Source organism: Falco biarmicus, chromosome 1 (genome assembly GCF_023638135.1).
Source record: "Falco biarmicus isolate bFalBia1 chromosome 1, bFalBia1.pri, whole genome shotgun sequence".
In the NCBI taxonomy this organism is placed as follows: Eukaryota; Metazoa; Chordata; class Aves; order Falconiformes; family Falconidae; genus Falco; species Falco biarmicus.
In genome coordinates, this window is record NC_079288.1 from 74776641 (window position 1) to 74794451 (window position 17811).

Below are 17811 nucleotides of genomic sequence, written 5' to 3' on the forward strand. Positions count from 1 at the left end.
TGCTTTTGTTCTTAACCATTAGAGCTTCTCAGAGTGGGGATAACTGCCTGAAAATCTTATTTTTTTAATTTAAATTTATTTAAATTATATTTACATGAATATTTTCCTTGAGCAATATGCCAAAGCTGTTGTATCTTTCAAGCCGGAATTGAATTTGTTGAAGCTACATTTCTAAACAGAGAATCTTAAGAATGCCTCCTACTGTAGGTGTTAGTATGTCACTGCAGATACTGTTTCAAGGTTGTGGCACAAGGAAGGATTTGCCAATCAAACCTCTTGCCTATGATAAATTCAGCTGTGGCTATCTCTGTGATGAAATTATACTGAGGAGGAAAAGGTGCCTTCCTTGTGCCCAGGAGCAAAATGGTGAGTTAACTGGCTGGGCTGAGAACAAGTCACATCTTCTCATGTACACAGCAGATACTTGTGCTAAGAGTGCAAATCTTCCCAGAGGGTCTTGGGAATGAAGCTAATCACTGAAAGAATCATAGAATATCTCAATTTGGAAGGGACTATAAGGATCAAGTCAAACTCCTTGCTCCTCGCAGGACCACCTAAAACTAAACCATATGACTACAGCATCATCCAGACACTTCTTGAACTCTGACAGGCTTGGTGCCGTGACCACTTCCCTGGGGAGCCTGTTCCAGTGACCAGCCAGCCCCTCAGTGAAGAACCTTTTCCTAATGTCCAGTCTGAATTTCCCCTGATGCAGCTTCATCCCATTTCCTTGTGTCCTAATGCTGGTCACCAGAGAGAAGGGATCAGCACCTCCCCTTCCACTGCCCCCCTTGAGAAGGTTGTAGACCGTAATGAATAAATGTATGGGTTTTGCATACTAAAGGTAGTTCCTTTGAAATAGTATTTTTACTGACAGGAATGAAATCAGTTACACCAGTTCATAGACATGTTGGTGGAAGGGACCCTGAAGATGCCCTTCCATGCCTCCATATAGTCTAATCTCATGTATGTAGTAGGGCTATGGGCAATACTAGACCAGGTCAGATGTTTTCAGGCCAAGTCTCAGAAAACTTAGAAGTCTGAAGATTATGCAGCCTCTTTGGGTAATCTGTTCCAGTCAAGTTTTTCCTAATGTCCATCCTGAGAGTCCTAAGCTGTATCCTGTGGCCACTGTCCCTTGTTTACATTTTCTTTTACCAGCAGGAGGAGGTTGAACACTATTGTCCCCCTGGAATACTTTATTACCTGCTGGCCACCAGCTGGATGTGAAGTTGATTGCTGCTCTGCCAGCCCCAGCCTGGTGGGTCCATTCCTCCAGCCAACATCACTCAGCTTCCTAAAGGAGACACCTGTGGGAGGAGGTGTGTCAGGTCCGGGTGTGCCACTTTATAGCTGCTTTCAGCCAGTGGTGAGGTGCAGGTCAGTGGAAAGGTGCATAGCTATCGTGTGGTCAAGTGTGATTTGCCTGTGGAAAGTCTGTGTTGGCTATTCCTTTGTTCTGCAAGCATTTAGGATTAAATGCCAATGGGAAGTGCTCCTTCATCCCTCTGGGGACTGCAGTGGAAGCGAACTAGCCCCTGTTCCTTGGGACTTCCTTTCATTCAAAGTTGCAGCTGTGTGTTGGGTGCATCAGCCTTTTTCCAGTCATTCCACGACAAGCGTGATTTTTTCATGAATAACAACTATCTTGTAATCACACTGACCAACTATTTCAGCAGCTCTGGGTGGGTCCCATCACAGCCTTATGGACTTGAATGCACCCAGTTTTTAGGTAGACCCTAATATTGCTTCCTCCTGGTAGCCGCCCCTCCCCTCTTCCAAGCAGGCTAGCACACACAGGGGTCTGGGAACAGGCCTGTCTGTGAGGACCAAGACCAGGAAGTGTTGTTATCCTAACTGGGTTCTTCACCTGGTGTGCAATCCACACAGCATCGAGATCTTTGCTTATTGCATGTCTGCGCACAGATGGGTGCCAGGTGGTAAACCTGCAAAACTAGCACACCTCTTAACACATAGTAAAACTTTTTATACACTTTGAACAATTGTTTACAATTATCTTTAGTCACACAATTCTCATTGGCTCTTACAAGCCTCATCTCCATTGAAAGGTACAGCGCTCTTTATTTTCACCCCGCCTGTTCTGTGGGGAGGGGGCTTTGTCTGCAGGGAGCTCTCTTTGCTCGAGGGTAGACCTTTTAGTATGTTAATTAGGATCGTTCACACATACTTCCAGTAATTTTCTGTTTGGTCTCATTAACCATTTGGTTCTCCTTAAACTTATCCTATTGTGCCCCAGTTGACTTATTTATGGTGGCTGTTCCTTCTCCCAAGGCCCTGTTAACTGTTTGTGAGGACTGAACTAACATCCTGTGTTTTTCAAATTCTTTCTTTTTTTCACTACAGATTTTACTTTTTTTTTCTCCTCTTTTTTTTTTTAAGAAGTAAATAATTATTATATCAGTGTTGAGTACTTGAGCTTCTTCTGTCACCTGATGCCAGGTTATTTCTCCCATTTAACAGCAGGCCCCCACTTTTCCTTGAAAAATTCATGAGACAAAACTGCATTGTGCACTGTTATAAAGATCTGAAGCACTGCTGTGTTTCTCTATTAAAGCAGAGATAATAGAAACTTTTTTTTTTTGTGGCCTAGTTGCTTGAGACTTGCAGGAAATATATCAAGTTTGAGGAATGTGCCTTACTTTCAAATTAGTTCTGAACTTACCATCTTTATTTCTGAACTGGTCAGTCATGTAGCTGTAATAACAATCACATCCTGATGAGGGGAGATTGGTAGATGGCTGTAGGTTCATGAAGTTCTACAGTTCATCGTTCCCACTAGCTCTCTAAGCCAAGTTAAGAGGGACACAGAATGCAAGCCAGTCTTAGCTGTTTTCCCATTCTATAGGTTAGCTGGCAGCTAAACATACTGCCTATGTAACTGTGAGCATCTGCAGTAGGGTTATTTACTGCTGGTTCAGACCAGCCAGCTTGCATTGTGGGCAGGCAGCCCTTAGATGTCTGTGAGTTAGAGTGGTTGGTTCTGATTTCCCTTAGAGAAATGCAGTTTATCCCTCACACCAAAAGGGATTTCTTCCTGATACCCAGAAATGCCTGTCATTCCCCATTGCCTGGTCTGCATGATTGCCAGCATGTCTGTTCCACATGAAGAGATGACATATTTAGCAACCCCCCAAAAAACATGGCTTATTGACATTATTCAGACTGGGTTGTCAGAGGATCTGACTACCTGAGAACTGCTTAACGTATCAGCCAGGTCTCATGTTTGCCTTACTCTGATTTGCTTTACTCTGTACAGCTTGCAAGCATTCCAATGGGAAGGGGTGAGACTCCCCAGGGTGGCCAGGCTGAATATTTAGGCCAAAGAAATATTAGCAGGTGTCTATGCTGTGACTGACATCTCTAAAGACAGGACAGAAAGGACACATTTCTGGGATGATGTATTTAAACTTTGTTTCCTGTACCCTGGTGCCTATATGCAGCTTGCGATCTGCACGTGGCCTATACAGGACTTAGGGGCTTGCTCCATATGTTGCCTCTGAAGCTCCATGATGTGTTTGGTGACCTGCCGGGGAGCAGCACAGGCCTGTTGCTGCTCTGCTAAGGTCTGAGTATCCCTGCTAGTGCAGAGACTCTAGAGGAGGTGATTGCACCCAGGTGCAACCCCACAGGGCAGGGATAGTGGTTCCAGGATGGGAAAATCGTGTGAGGAAGTAGCTGCAGCCAAATAAGTTGAAGCGTAAGGCACTTAGACATACTCTTTCTACAGATTTCTCAACAGCATCTATTTGGAGGTGGAAAACAGTCCTTTCTGTGAGTGCTTTTTCTAATTTTCATGGAGAACCCGCTTCCAAGCAGTTAAAACCCAAATCTTTAGTACTTGCAGCAGAGGGAGCCGTGCCTTAGTTACAACTACAGAAACGCCTGCATCATGTAAAAATGTAAAACAGAGACATCCAGGTAGGGAAGGGGTTAAGAACACACCCGATCGGATGATAAATGTACATATTCAATACATTTTAGACTCAGACATTAAGAATGAGTATAATGCCTATAAATGTCAAAAAACGACTAACTGGCAGTTACCTCTTTGCAATCAGTAGTTGCCACAGTCCAGGGCACGGTTTATTCACCAGCACCTCCCTGTACACAGGCGAACGATATTTATTAGTATTTGAAGTCGTAAAGGGTTAAAGAGAATTTTTTACCGTCACGTGTAGTAATCTGGTGCCTGTATTCCTTAGGCTGCCAGATGTCACGCCGGCAGCGCCGACAGGAGGCACCCGGTGCCGGGCTGGAGCCAGGAGTGGGTGATGTGCCGGGAGGGAGGGGGGAGGGAGGCAGGAGGCGGGGAGAGAGAGGAAAGCGGGGGAGGGAGGAGCGGGGAGGGGGGGAGAGGAGCGGGGAGGCGGGGAGAGGGAGGAGGGAGGAGCGGGGAGGGGGACGAGGGGGGAGGGGTGCCGCCGTGCCCCGCCGGCCCGCGCCTCCGGCAGCAGGTGGCGGAGCGGCGCTGCCGAGCGCACCTCCCGATCCGGCTCTCCCAGCTGTGTCCCGCCGGCCGTCCCGCCCGGAGCGGCGCCGGCGTGGTGTCCCTTTGGGACGTGCGCTTGCTCCCGGTGTGACCGCAGCTCACATGGCGGCGAGGGCCGCTCGCAGCCCCGGCCGAACGCAGCTCGCACCTCGGCTAAGCCCCTGTGCGCCCCCCGCTCCCTCCTGCTGCTGCTCGCTCACCAGCGCGTCGGGGCGAGGAGCTGGTAGTCAGCACATCATGTCAGACCAGTATATCACCGTGCCAGCAAAGGCGGTTCTTTCTACTCCGTGCTATACAGAACAGGGTCACTAAGGGGGCTAGAACTTAAGCAGGCAAAAAGAAATTAAGAGATCAAAGAGATTAAAAGGTAGGCAGCATCAGAAATATACATTCATAAATGTTTAGTATGTTTATATGCCTACATTTAAGGGCAAGTCTGTAACAATCTGTCCTTACAAGAGCAGAAAAAGCGATGCCTGACCAAACCTGAATCAAAGACAGGGTGATGAGTCTTCAGTTCTCAAGGCAGGAGAGAGGAGATGGCGGACGAAGATGCATGCACTGGAGCTTCAGCACCCGCAGGCACTGTGGGGGTTGCACAGCGCTAGGAGAATCAATGAGGTACTTGATCAGTTAAGAAAAACTCAAAGCTGAAAACTGTGGAGGTTTGTGCAGTGGCTTTGATACTGAAACAACGTATGAACACATGAGCCTTTACTTATCAGGGGACCAGATCATATAGGACTTACCAACAAAACAAGTTAAATCGGTTCCTCTTTGTTGTGGTCAGCGCAACTTGATTTATTAATGTGCAGGTTAACAGAGCCACTAGGAGCAGAAGTAAAATCTGCAGTGTATAACAAGGCAGCAAAATCAATTGTACGAAGAGCTGGAACCAGAGTTGCTGACCTTACCCTGATAACCATGAATGCACAGAGACCGTCACAGCTGGATTGTGCAAGAGCTAATGACCAGCTGAGCCAACAAAGGAACGGTATGGAAGAAAGGTCTTTCAAGGTGATTAGATTACACTCCTTGGCGGCAGAGGACTGCTGTTGGGTTTCGAGGACAGCCTGCTACAGCTGATGAGTTTGGTCATGCTGCAGAGCCAGTCCTGCCATGTGGGCCCCAAGGACAGTGAGGGATGTGCCATCAGCAGATTGCTCCAGGGGCACAGGGTTAGCAACTAACCCAGAAGACAACACCTCACCTGACCTAGGTCTCCTGGCAGCATAGTTGTCTCCAGGCTTCTTGGTGATGCAAGTATGCCTGAAAAAAAAAACAACCCTGAAGCAAAACAGTCCTTCTAGACAGGAGAAGACTGAGAAAACTGAGGCTTGCCCAGCACATGTAGTATTCAACCATTCTTGTTCTCTTTCTCACAGGTGGTCAGAGCCACCAAAGAAGAGGAAGGGCTTCCACACACAGTAGTCTCCCTTGATAATGTTGTCAGCTGATCCTCTTGCAGCATTTCTGGCAGGGCAGTTGAGAGAGGCTGACCACCATTTGTGATTCCAGCCACCATCTCAGTGTCCTCCCAGAACAGTTCAACCTACTCCAAGAATACACCAACCTACGGATCATCTTGAGCTGGAGGTCATGTGTCTTAGCTGTAGCGTCCAGGTCTGTTCTCTGACCCCAGTCTCTTTTCAAGGACCCTTTCCATCCATAAAAGCTTATGACTTTGGGAAATCTCCTGTTCTCTCATCTCTGAAGGTGTTCAGGAGGACTGCTCTTCACCTGGTTACAGGATACCAAAAAGGAAATGAGATTGAGGCCCACACTGGATACAAAGAAATTCAGTTGAGTTGGGCTGTCAAGGTCAAATCCAAAAGAGCACGGCCGGGCACCGTGCTGGACCATATAGCTGTTTGATTTGTGTGTCTGGTGTGAACAAGGCTTAGTGTCACAGCAACTGGCTGGACAGCAAGGAGGAAGGTTGCCAACTGGCAATGCCCAACCTATGGCACCCTGGTCCCTGGAGAACATGCTGGTGGGATGGGGTGGCTGTGCCTGCCCTCACTATAACTGGGCACACTCAGTGGAGATGCTGGGAGAGCTGGGGGTGGGTGGGCACACAGGCTGGCAGGCCCCACAGGCAGAGCACCAGGGGCTGTGGGGTGGGGTCATCAGGGGACAGAGGGAGACAGTTTTTCCATGCATCCAGAGGAGGCTATCTAGAGTTGGCTGGATTTGTTTACAGATATTTTTCATCACGCGTTTTCCAGAGGATGGAAGTTTCTTTATCTGAAAGTCCATCATTCAAAGCTGTGTTCTAATCTAGAGTCAAAGCTCTTTCCATGTGCCAGCAGTGTGCGTTTTAAGGAAGAAGCACAGGCAGCTGAATTTTTGAGTCAGGTTCCTGTCACGGCAACTGGGATTGGGGTACATGTCTTGTACGATCTCAGTTCTGCGTATCTTACCTGGCCCTTCTGTTTTTCCAAAATAAAATAATTGGGAGCTTGGGCAGGCACCTCTATCATCAACTGGTATCAGTTCCCACTATTTCAGCTGTTAACAAGTTCAAGGGGTTTTTACCATATCTTCTCAACTGTGGATCATTTGCAGAGAAGAGGCATCATGGCACACCCATATGGATAAGTGGTTGAAAGGGAACATTTTTTGATACCAAGTAGCAGAAAACATCCAGCTCAGACAGACTGCTCTGTCTTCTGCAAGAAGATCTTGGATTTTATTTGATGGTTTCCAGTGCTGACAATGATAAGAATCTGTTACTTTTTGCCAAGCCCTAGCCAGATCATATCTTTTGATTAGTGGGTCTTTGAAGAGGACCTCCCTAAGATCAGCCTTCCAGACCAAAACATCAGGCCTCTGCTTCTAAAGTATTTCTGCTAGATGCCTGTTTTATCCCTTAATCAGATTAGGTGTATAGCTGAGCGTCCATGTGGCTGCTCTCCCACTCTGCTTTTCCAAGAGAAACAAGATCTCACCAGCCAGCCCTCACTAGCTCCCACATGACTGTTTTGGTTCCCAGAGGGTCTTAGCCTGTCATCACAAGGTCCTACTAGACCTTTGGAAATGCTGTCCTGAGACAGAATCTACTTAATTTAAACATTTTAGGTCATTGCATCTCTTCCTGTTCCTTTAGAGTAGTGTCTGAACAACCTGATTGATACACTCTCTTCCATAAGTAACAGATGGACAGCACAGGTCACCCCATTTCTGTTCCAAAGGTAAGAAACTACTGCCAGATTTATGAAATGAAAACTTGAGATAAAGTACACCACGTTCTCTCACTGTTGGTTTTTCCCAGATCTATAGAGAGTTTAGTGGAATGCAGCATCCACCCAGCACTACGGGACAGATACCATATTTATGGGCTAACCCTTTTCTTTTACCTCTTGTCCTTCTGCCTGGCAATGTGTGGAAATGTAAGGCTGGCTTTGAGTGATTATTGACAAAATGGTGAGTTCGCTTTCCCAGGTATCATTGCTTTCAAGCTACTGTATCATCTTGGCATTGAACTAATACAAGGATTAACCTCTGGGACACCTGCCTTATACATTAAGCAGCAATACTGTAATATTGCGTTTTAGGATATAGTGTGACAATCACTCACAAAAAGTAGTTAAGTTCTGCCAAGTATTTTTAACTTTCTGGATCTTTTTAAGGAAAAGAAAAGCAAGTTTGAATAATGGGAACCTGAGTGTCAAAGATAACATCTCCTAGGAGTGGTTTTCTAAATGGTGCCAGATTCTGATAGATATAATAGATACTCTTTTTGAATATAACTATATGTGTCTGTTTTGGCATTGGGTTGTGCAGTTCACATTAAATCATTCAACTTTAGATGATTAGATTATGATGGCAGCATAAAAAATGCTATACTTCTAAGGGGGATTAATATATAAATCGTAATTGTCCTAATTCAACTCCTAATGGTTTAATTTCTCCATAGAAACTAGGATCTTAAAGAGATAGGCTCTTAAAGACATCAAGTACTTTATATTTTGATGACTCTTTTATGTGAAAGTTAATAGCTTAAGATTCTTCAGCTGTAAAATCTTTCTTCTTTACCATGACCTAGGCAAGCTCTGTGATAAGAACAATGCACTTACTGGCATGTGCACTGGAACGGAACTTTTTGAAAATTGAAATTCTATACATAAAAGTCTTCTTCCTGCAATTTTATGTGGGTTTGTCCATTACTGGCTAATGCATAATGTATCAAATACATAGGTGATGTGTTTTCATGACCAGCAGGATGCTAGTGCAGTATGTATTATTGAAATTATGTAGAACTCGTTTGCACTACTTAATTATTCATTTAACTCCTTGTTTTCCTCTACTGTCTGTCTTGTCTGTTATTAGTACTTGCCCTTTCAATACAGAAAGAGAGCCCAAAGGTCCACCAGCAACCACATTATGAGTATCTGGGGAGAATTGCCCTTCAGAGATGTGCTGACAGTGTGCCCACCTCACATTTGTAGCAGGGATCGTTTTGGTAGGAGAGGAGCCTAAAGTCACTCAACACCAATGGATTTCTCTGCCAAGTCAGACACGCCTGCCTCATGAGCATGGCAGGGTTGGTACTCTGCCAGTATGATGCTTTGCCAAAATTGTGTTCTGCACAGTATAAGTGGCAATTCATCAAGTGCAATTGATGGTATCCTGATGATTTAGTCAGGTTTATTTGATTATAGAAGAGAATTTTTCCTTTGCGTGCTGAAGTGGAACAATGTCCTGTTTGCTATACAACGTGATCACGGTTTCCACATCTCTTTTGCAATCCCTACCATCACGTTACACCTAAGATAAGACCTACATTATAACCATTGCTCCACGCCAGTAGATTTTTATGGGATAATTTTACTTGTTATGTTGCTGTTACCTGATTTACCACAGTGCTGTCTTAGTACTTTTTCCTCATAAAATGTATAATTTATTTTCTTAGTCAACAGAAGTCTTCCCCTGTCATATATTACCTGATGAGATGGTAATGTGTCATGCTAAAAAAAATTGCTAAAGGAAACAATTCAGGCCACTCTTCTGTGGGCTGTAGTTTGCTTCCCAGTGACCCCTGGTGAGACACCTCCCTGTGTGGCATATCTCACTGAAATTAAGGTTAGAAGAGACCTTAGATCATCAAATTTGGCCTGATACATATCAAAGGCATTTACATTTCACCTATGAATGTCTTGTTTGTTACCTATTAAGTTTTCGGGTGATAAAACTACACCATTGTCTGGTGCTTAACAAGACTGACTCCTTCCTCTACCCTCAGCAGAAATATTTCTTGCTCTCAACAGGACCAACAAGCCTGGAGGTTAAAGACCCCACAGCTCCATACATACTGCAAGATACAGCAGGGTCAAAGTGGAACAGTTCATTCATATCCGCACCACATAGGGCTTGGATTTGTATTTCTGAGCATTAGAGTTTCTGGGCTCCTAAAACACAATTCTGAGTTCAACATGTCTGAAATAATATAGATGCTGTGTTGCAACCCGTCAAGGGCATAGTTTGATAACATGAATGACATGGGCGTGTTACATGCCTTCAGGAATCACCTGAGGGCACAAAGTCTGCTGGGATAAAGTTGGAGGACTTTGTAGGGTGGAGAAGCCAGACCTGGCACAGTTGTGTCCATAATGCCTATTGTGAATGTTCCTTGTAGTCTGCTGTCTTCCAGACTGGGCCCAGTTCTTGTCTCATAGTGGTCTAACTGGGCCAGATCAAAAGCATACTATGTGCTGACAATCACTACAGTGCTTTAGGCTGCTGTCTCTCCCAGTTACTTAGCAGCATTCCCATATGTTGTAGCTGTGTCAAGCAGCAGTTCTGATTTAGGGAGAATGTGATTACAGCTCAGATTAAGAACCAGTACAGAAATGGGATCTAGAGTTCCAAATCCAGTAAGAAGATGTGGCGTGTCTTTCACTGTGGACTTATGAACCCATGAAGAAGTCGCATGCCTTCCTGGCAGATATACGTGCAAGCTATTTGTTGACTAAAGATATTTTTTTCTTTGAACGGTAGTTTTTTTTTTTTTAAATAAATGAAAAAAGGATGGTAATGGAATAATTCTGTCTTTTCCCCTTAAAAGTACCAACACTGAATGAAGGACTAATGCACTTAAACATCACAGGAGATTCCTTGAATCTGTAACAAACTGCTAGACAAGCAATTGGCTGAATTTAAAATCCCATGGGATGCCAGAAAAAGCTGATTTCAGTCAAGTTATACTGACATAAAAACTGAAGGAACACAGTCACTGATGAAGCGAAAACATAGAGGCAATATTTTGTTTGTTTCTTCATACTCTTTTCACTATGGCTTAACCACATTTAAGCACTTTGGCACAAAATGTCTGTGACCAAATCAAACCTGTGAACTAAAAGCAAGTCAATAGAATTTAATCTTTAAGTAGCTAACTGGGGTGCTGTCTGTGACCATGTTATTCATTAAAAAGGGAGGGATTCTTCCTTCTGAAACCATGATACTGCATAAAACAGCCTTCCTGGCCTTCTCATGTACTCAAGGGTTCTGCCCCAGATTTCAACCCAGTTTGCCACATCTTAGGTTACTAAATGTTTCTCACAATGGGCCTTGAATATATTGAACATGAGAAAGGAGTTAAATGTAAGAATCCTTTCCCAACAGAATCAGAGCATGACCTCCCCTCTGCAGCCTGGTGACCAAGCAGGGTAGGGCAGTTTAGTGCTCCCTGATGCCCCACTCACTGCACAAAGGATGAGCCTGTCTCCTTTACAAGTCCAGGTAACTTGGAGTTTAACACGTTTTCAAATAGCTGGAATCCTGCTAACACTGTTACGAACATAGTTCATGCAGCCCTTAATAAAAACAATTCTCTAGATATAACAAGAAATAATATCAAAAAGTGCTTCTCTAGAGCAAACAAGGCTTCTTGTCCATGTGTGCAGTTTGTTTTTCACCTGCCTCAAAAATGTAACAGCAGTGTACAACTTTGAGGCCTTACCTGTGAAAAAGCAGCAACAGAAATCTGAAGTGAGGGAAAGCTATGGCATCGTTAAGCAACCATGGCACAGCAAGATTAAAACAGGTATTGAGGTGAAATACGTGGTAGCAATGCCAAGCCAGGTTATAGGTTAAAAAACATCATTAATTTTGCAACAGAGGTGCCCTTTGCAAGTAGGTCAGGAGAGTATGTGTTAGCCTTGACCCATCCCAATTCCCTTCAACTGCAAGTGACTCATCATAGTAATGAACTGTTAAATAAAAAACATGAGAGTAAGAGCTACAGTTTTAAAAATTTGGACTTTTCGTCAGTAAACAAGAATTACTACTCTTCGACTTTTTTCAGCACATCAGTATTATGGCCATGAAGAGCCCAAGATCATCGCTAGTAAGTTACATGACAAGATGCAAAAGGTTTGGAACAGACCACTTTATTGCTTGTGCAATTAAATCACACCCACTATAGCATTTCTGGTTCAACAGTTAAGCTTTTGCTAAATATTTCTGAGGCCTTATCCTACATACGACTAAGGTATACCTATTCCACTTTCTGTTTTCCTTCTTAAAGAAAACTCAGCACAAACTTTGAGTCTTTTGATACAGGAGCACAAACATCAGGGGGTTTGAAGTTCTGTTCCTAATCCAAATCAAGGAACCTCACTGGCATATTTGCAGATTACATTCAGCTGCAGCTAGCATTTGTCTGTGTGTTTATAATGTGTTATTATTCCTAAAACCTGATAGAAAGGAGACAACTGGCACATGGAATGTCATAACTTGTTGTCAAATAGATCTCACTCTCTGTGATTGACTAGACCTACCTCTGTGCTTTCACTTGGTGCTAACATATATATGGAATACTATTGGAAAACTGATGAGTTGCAGCGATTTGCTACAGTTCTTTAGCATAAGTTCCAGTAAAACATCTGGAGTCACATAGCCCTTTAGCTCTGACTGACTCAAATGGCTGAAACCTCTATAAAGGGGCAGTGAATCCAAAGAAATACCCTCTCTGGACAAGAAATACCCTCTCTGGACAAAAGAAGGATATTTTATGTTTGGAAGGATCTTTTAGGCCTGAAATGGCATGTTCTTTCCACCAAGCAAGCCACTGCTCCTATAAGGATAGGCAAGGAATCTTCTGAAACCTACCTTCTTCCTTTCCATCTGAGTAGGTAAGCTCTTTAGAGAGGTAGAGGAGGTGTTTCTGGAAGCCTGTGAAGAAAGCCAGGTGTCTGCAGAAATAAGCCTGTACTTTGCAGCATTTAAAAATGCATAAATGTTTATGCTTTTGTGATAGCTAGACAGCTGTAAAACTCAGTGAATAATTTGTGTCGTTAATCGTTTAGCTCAGATGGGCTCATACTTTTATTATGTTTTCATCCTTGTTAATACCATCCTGAATTTTAGAGGTTCCACTTCATGAGTTTAACAAAGCAGCAGATAAAGAGAACTCCAACTGTGCAGTTAATGAGTTCATTTCCGAATACTTTTCAAATTGAGCTGAAAGATTGTATTTTATCTGAAATGCAAGAAAAGATGCAGAAGTCATTATGTATGTCGATGCCAGTAACAAAATGTCCATTGGTCTCAATAGGCCCAGGATTCATATGAAGTAATCTGATTTTCATTCATTTGTATTTAATTATCCATCACAAGTCATGGAATCACAAGCCCCAGGTTTTGTTGCTTTAGCTTTTTGTAAAAATGCAAAATATCCCTTCACTGCCTGTCTTTCTCTCTCCAAAAGTGCCCATCAGAATTACAGGTAAGATACAAATCTGCTTAAAAGAGAACTCAATGTTGCGTGACTCAGAGCTGTAAGTGTCAGCCGGGCCCATGTGTACACCCAGGTAAATTCTTTGCTGTTAGTAAACTTAGATTATATTTAACAAAGTCCACAATCACATTCAAGGTAAAAACTGGGGTCCAGTTCCAGTTGGTTTGGAGCCTGTGTATAACAAAAAAAATATGCTGCACTGCCTGCATCATACTGGGGATCTGCCCAGAGCCCGCAGTGCCAAACAGCAACAGCCAAGCTGCCTCAGGGGCAAAACGAGAAAGGCCATGGTGGCTCTGGGTTCCCCTGAGGTGGAGCAGCCAGCGGCCAGGCCACCTGGTGTGCGGGGACAGTGCAGGCCTCCTGGCCAGCTGTCTTCTCTCACGCAGGAGGAACAGTGCACTGAGATACTCTACAGAAGGCCTGCTCTAAAAGGTAAATCTGGAATTTAAAACAGGTCAAAAGCCCTCATTTTCTAGAAAATTGTTCAAATTAATCAACCATAGATATAAGGCCAAACAGCCTTTGAACTGCCGAAAGGTGAAGAGGGCATTGCCTTGCAGAGCTGGGTCTGAGGGCACTTCGCTTAGAGAACAGCAAGGAAGCCTCGATCATCCAGTATTTGATGTGAGGGTAGATTTCATCTCCACTAATGAATCGACAGGGGCTTCACTAGAATACTGTATATCAAATTAATATATTCCCAGCTTTACTATCCATGCTTCCTGGCCAGCAGCACTCAAATTTGAGGTCTTGTGATTAAATCTGACCTGCTGATCATGTGGAAATTGCCTACTTGTGTTACTGCCCAGCCTCTCAGATGTGCAGTTAGAGAGAAAATTTCCTCATCTCCTTGACAGAGGATATGGACAGCCCTATACTAACATATTAATATGTTCGCGTTTGTCCTCTTTTAACATTACTTTTAATTTGAAGTGCAATTTTCATTTAATACAAATTAGAACCCAGGGAAGCATGCAAACTTCAACTAAACGTGGACTCAAGGAAATTTCTCCTTGTTAAGCAGCACCATTTGAGCAATGAAGAAGATTTGTATTTTGTGTTCACACAAAAAAAACCCCTAATTTTATGCTTTCCCCTAGTCTCTTTTTTTAATTTTATTCTGTGTTCGTTTGTTCAGATTGTTTATCTTTGTAGGATGGCTTATAGTAGAATTTAACTTTGATACATGCCAATTAGCTGGAAGGAAAAGCCTGACTCAGATCACATTAAGACAATGTCACTAACTTTGTTTCCAATGTTTTCTGGTATTTTCTTGAATTTTTGAGATATTCTGATGTTAAAAAAAAGAAAGGAGTCCATACTGAAAGTTCAGGACATGCAAATTTCATGAGATTGATGGGAGATATGTCAGATCTCTAAGGAGTGTGCATATATCACACACACCTGAGCCAGCAAACAGACAAAAAATAATTTAGGCAGGAAGTCACTGGCTGCCTCTGCCTCTTGGCTGTCACAGCCATTTTACTATCAGCTAATTTCTCATTCCCAGCACTGAAATCCTCTTTATATATCAGGGAGACCAGTCATAGCAGACATGAATCAATATAGCACTGACTGCTGATCTGATTGCTTACAAACTGTGTTTGTTCATTGCCTCTGGCTTTTACAGAAAATGTTTGGCTATGCTCTTTGTTTTCTCTGCTTCTGGAAAGAAAAGGTCCTTCCAAACTCTCCTAATTCTTCTGGGCCATTTATGAAGTTGTTCTTCAAATAACGGCTGTTTCTTCACAGTTAGGTCTGTCCCACAAGGAAAGAGGTGCTGAGACCTTCAGGTTAAAAATTCAATAATTAACAAAAAGATTCACAACTGACAAAATGCCTTTAATAATTTCTGGTTTCAGCAGGTAGTTTTCACATCTACTATCACATAACGTGAAAAACCTCACATGCTGTTATCCCAGTCCAAATGAATTTTTATTCATCTAATTTACAACAATTTAAGTCAATGTATGGAAAGATGTAACTATTCTTTGACTGTCCCAGAACAAGATGGAGTTGTCCAAGAGGGAGAGATGTAAAATATGATGCTGTTTAACATCCCCCAACCCCCAGCCTTTTGATTTCTTCAGGTCTCATTTCAAAACAGCTTTAGAACACTTTCCTTTAAATGAGCACCTCAACACACTTCTAACTAGAAAAAATTAACCCAGCTAAGACTGTCTTTTGGAATGTTAAAAAAAAAAAGATCATAGCACAAAACCATGAAATCCTTATCAGCAGTTTTAACAATGTTTATTTTTTATTGAAATGTGCTTTTCTGTGAGAGTTCTTCATTTTATATAAATTTGAGAAGACATTTTAAAAGGTACACCAACCCCCCCAAAATAGTTCAGTCATTGAAAATGGGGAAAATAATCTTATCTTTTTGCATTAACTTTCACTAAAGCAATAACTGTTTCAATGTTTAAAAAAAGACAGTTAAAATGAACCAGAAGAGAAGCTATTCTAAAGCAGCTCTACTTATTAATGTGCTTTGCGTAAACGCTCCTGGGTTTTGTTGTTCTTATCTTATTCTTCTCCCTATTTGCTTTCCCAGTGGCAGTCTGCATTTCCTGACTCATAATTTGTTTTGAAGCAAATATATAGAAGAAGGTATAACTATATATTGTTAACAATTCAGGAAGTATTAACTAATAAACAATAATCTGGAAGAAAAAGAAGAGCAATGAAACAAGATCTGCTTGCTGGTAGGGTTAGGATTCATAGGTCAAAGCCAGTCAGAGGATCTTGACATCATGACATACAGCCGCAAGATGTTCAGGGTTGTATAAGGTAGAGAAAAGGTTTTCCCCAGGCAGTTGTTTCCTGAAACTAATACGTATTTGCACTAGTCCTGGCAGAAAGAGTACATACTTCTTGTTTCTTTGATGTTTATATTTGCTTTTGTGTCATTCACTCTGCGTAGAAGGAAGGAAATTCAAGATGTACTGTGGTGAAAATGCCCCAGGGAAAGTAGTGGAGATGGATATAGACCTGAGTCATGATCTGCCTGTTCACCACACGCCTGTTACTCTTCTGTTGGCTCCAAAAAGTCACTGTCATATATATGTTAAAACATGGCATATTTTAACTTTCTGGATTACTTCATCTGCTTAGTAGGATTTGTCAGGAACACTCTGATAGCTTATCTTTAAACTGAAAATTTCTGAAAATATGTTCATTTGAACTAAACTTTCCTTGAGAACCAAGAGACAATGATGGTGGTAACCCTCTCTGCCTTGCCTCCAGAAGACAGACTGCAGCACAGTGACCGGAGGGCTCTCTAGGGTACAGGAAAACACTAAAGTGGTTTCTTGATTAAGAAAGGCAGGGGATGAGAAGGTATATTAATAGAGAGAATTTAATTTCAGGGAGAAATCCTGTGGCTAAGGATTGTACAAAGCTCTAATCTTTTAACCTGGGCTTTCTTCCAACAATGTTGCAGTAAAGCATTCTTGAGCTTATCATTCTGAGTAGTAGACTCAGCAACTGAAATAGAGGATGGAGAATTTTGTTATTTCTGCAGATAGACTTTTACATCTTGCTCCTATTCTGTTCAGTGTCAGGCATGCACCTACAGGCCCTTTGCTGACTGCAGTGTTTCTGAAAGTGCATTTTCAATGCAGATAGAGAGAAAGTAAAAGGCAGTGTTCCCCTTTTTTTTCTAAACCATTTATTTGGTAGTTTATTGCCATACATCTTCAGGAATACACTCTTCTCGTTTGAACATTAAAACCTACTAAAAGCTCAACAAGTACCAATATGTTGGTGGTTTCCTCACTATTTACCGTGTAGCTTCTGCCCTAGAAACTGTGGCCAACTACTGTCATTTACAAGGAGTTACCCTACAGCTAAGAAGCACTTAATTTTGCATATATTCTTTTAAGGTGGACGGCCAGAGTCTACATCAAATTATATTCTTTGCACAGTGTTGGAAGTATTGCATTTCTGAAAGACTTTTGAAAGACTGTGATCTGAGTTGATGACAGCTCTTACCCAAGAATCTATGGGGCTGAATCCAAAAAAAGTGATAGAAATGGCTGCTCCAGTTTATGTTAGCACTTGATAACTCCCACAGCCTCTTCCAGTAGCTGAGAACTGGCTGCACTAGCAAAGCATTTTTTCATTCCCTTGCCCAGAAGCTAAAGTTGGGGGAAAAAGAACAGGAGCTCTCAGGAAGGAGATTCCTATCAAGCTACAATATAGATTCAGGCAAAGAATCCTACAGATTATAGCTGTGTTGGTCCTTAAAGCAGCCTACTGTTGCCACTTGATTTACAATAATATCTGTTTACATTTGTATTTTTCCCCTGCTCCCTGAGTTCTCCTTCAGTTACAACCCATAGCAGCCCCATTCAGGGATGCTGCCTCAGTTATAGTGGGGCAGTACTCCTACTGCAGAAAAAACCCCACATTTATTAACAATTGCACTGTGACCAACAAAGTACTTGAATTGTCAGGAGATGGCATAAAGCAGAAAATAAATTATTTTTCCCCTTAGAAGAGGCTTTGGAGCAATAGGACATTATCAGGATCTGAATGAAGAAATATGGTGTTA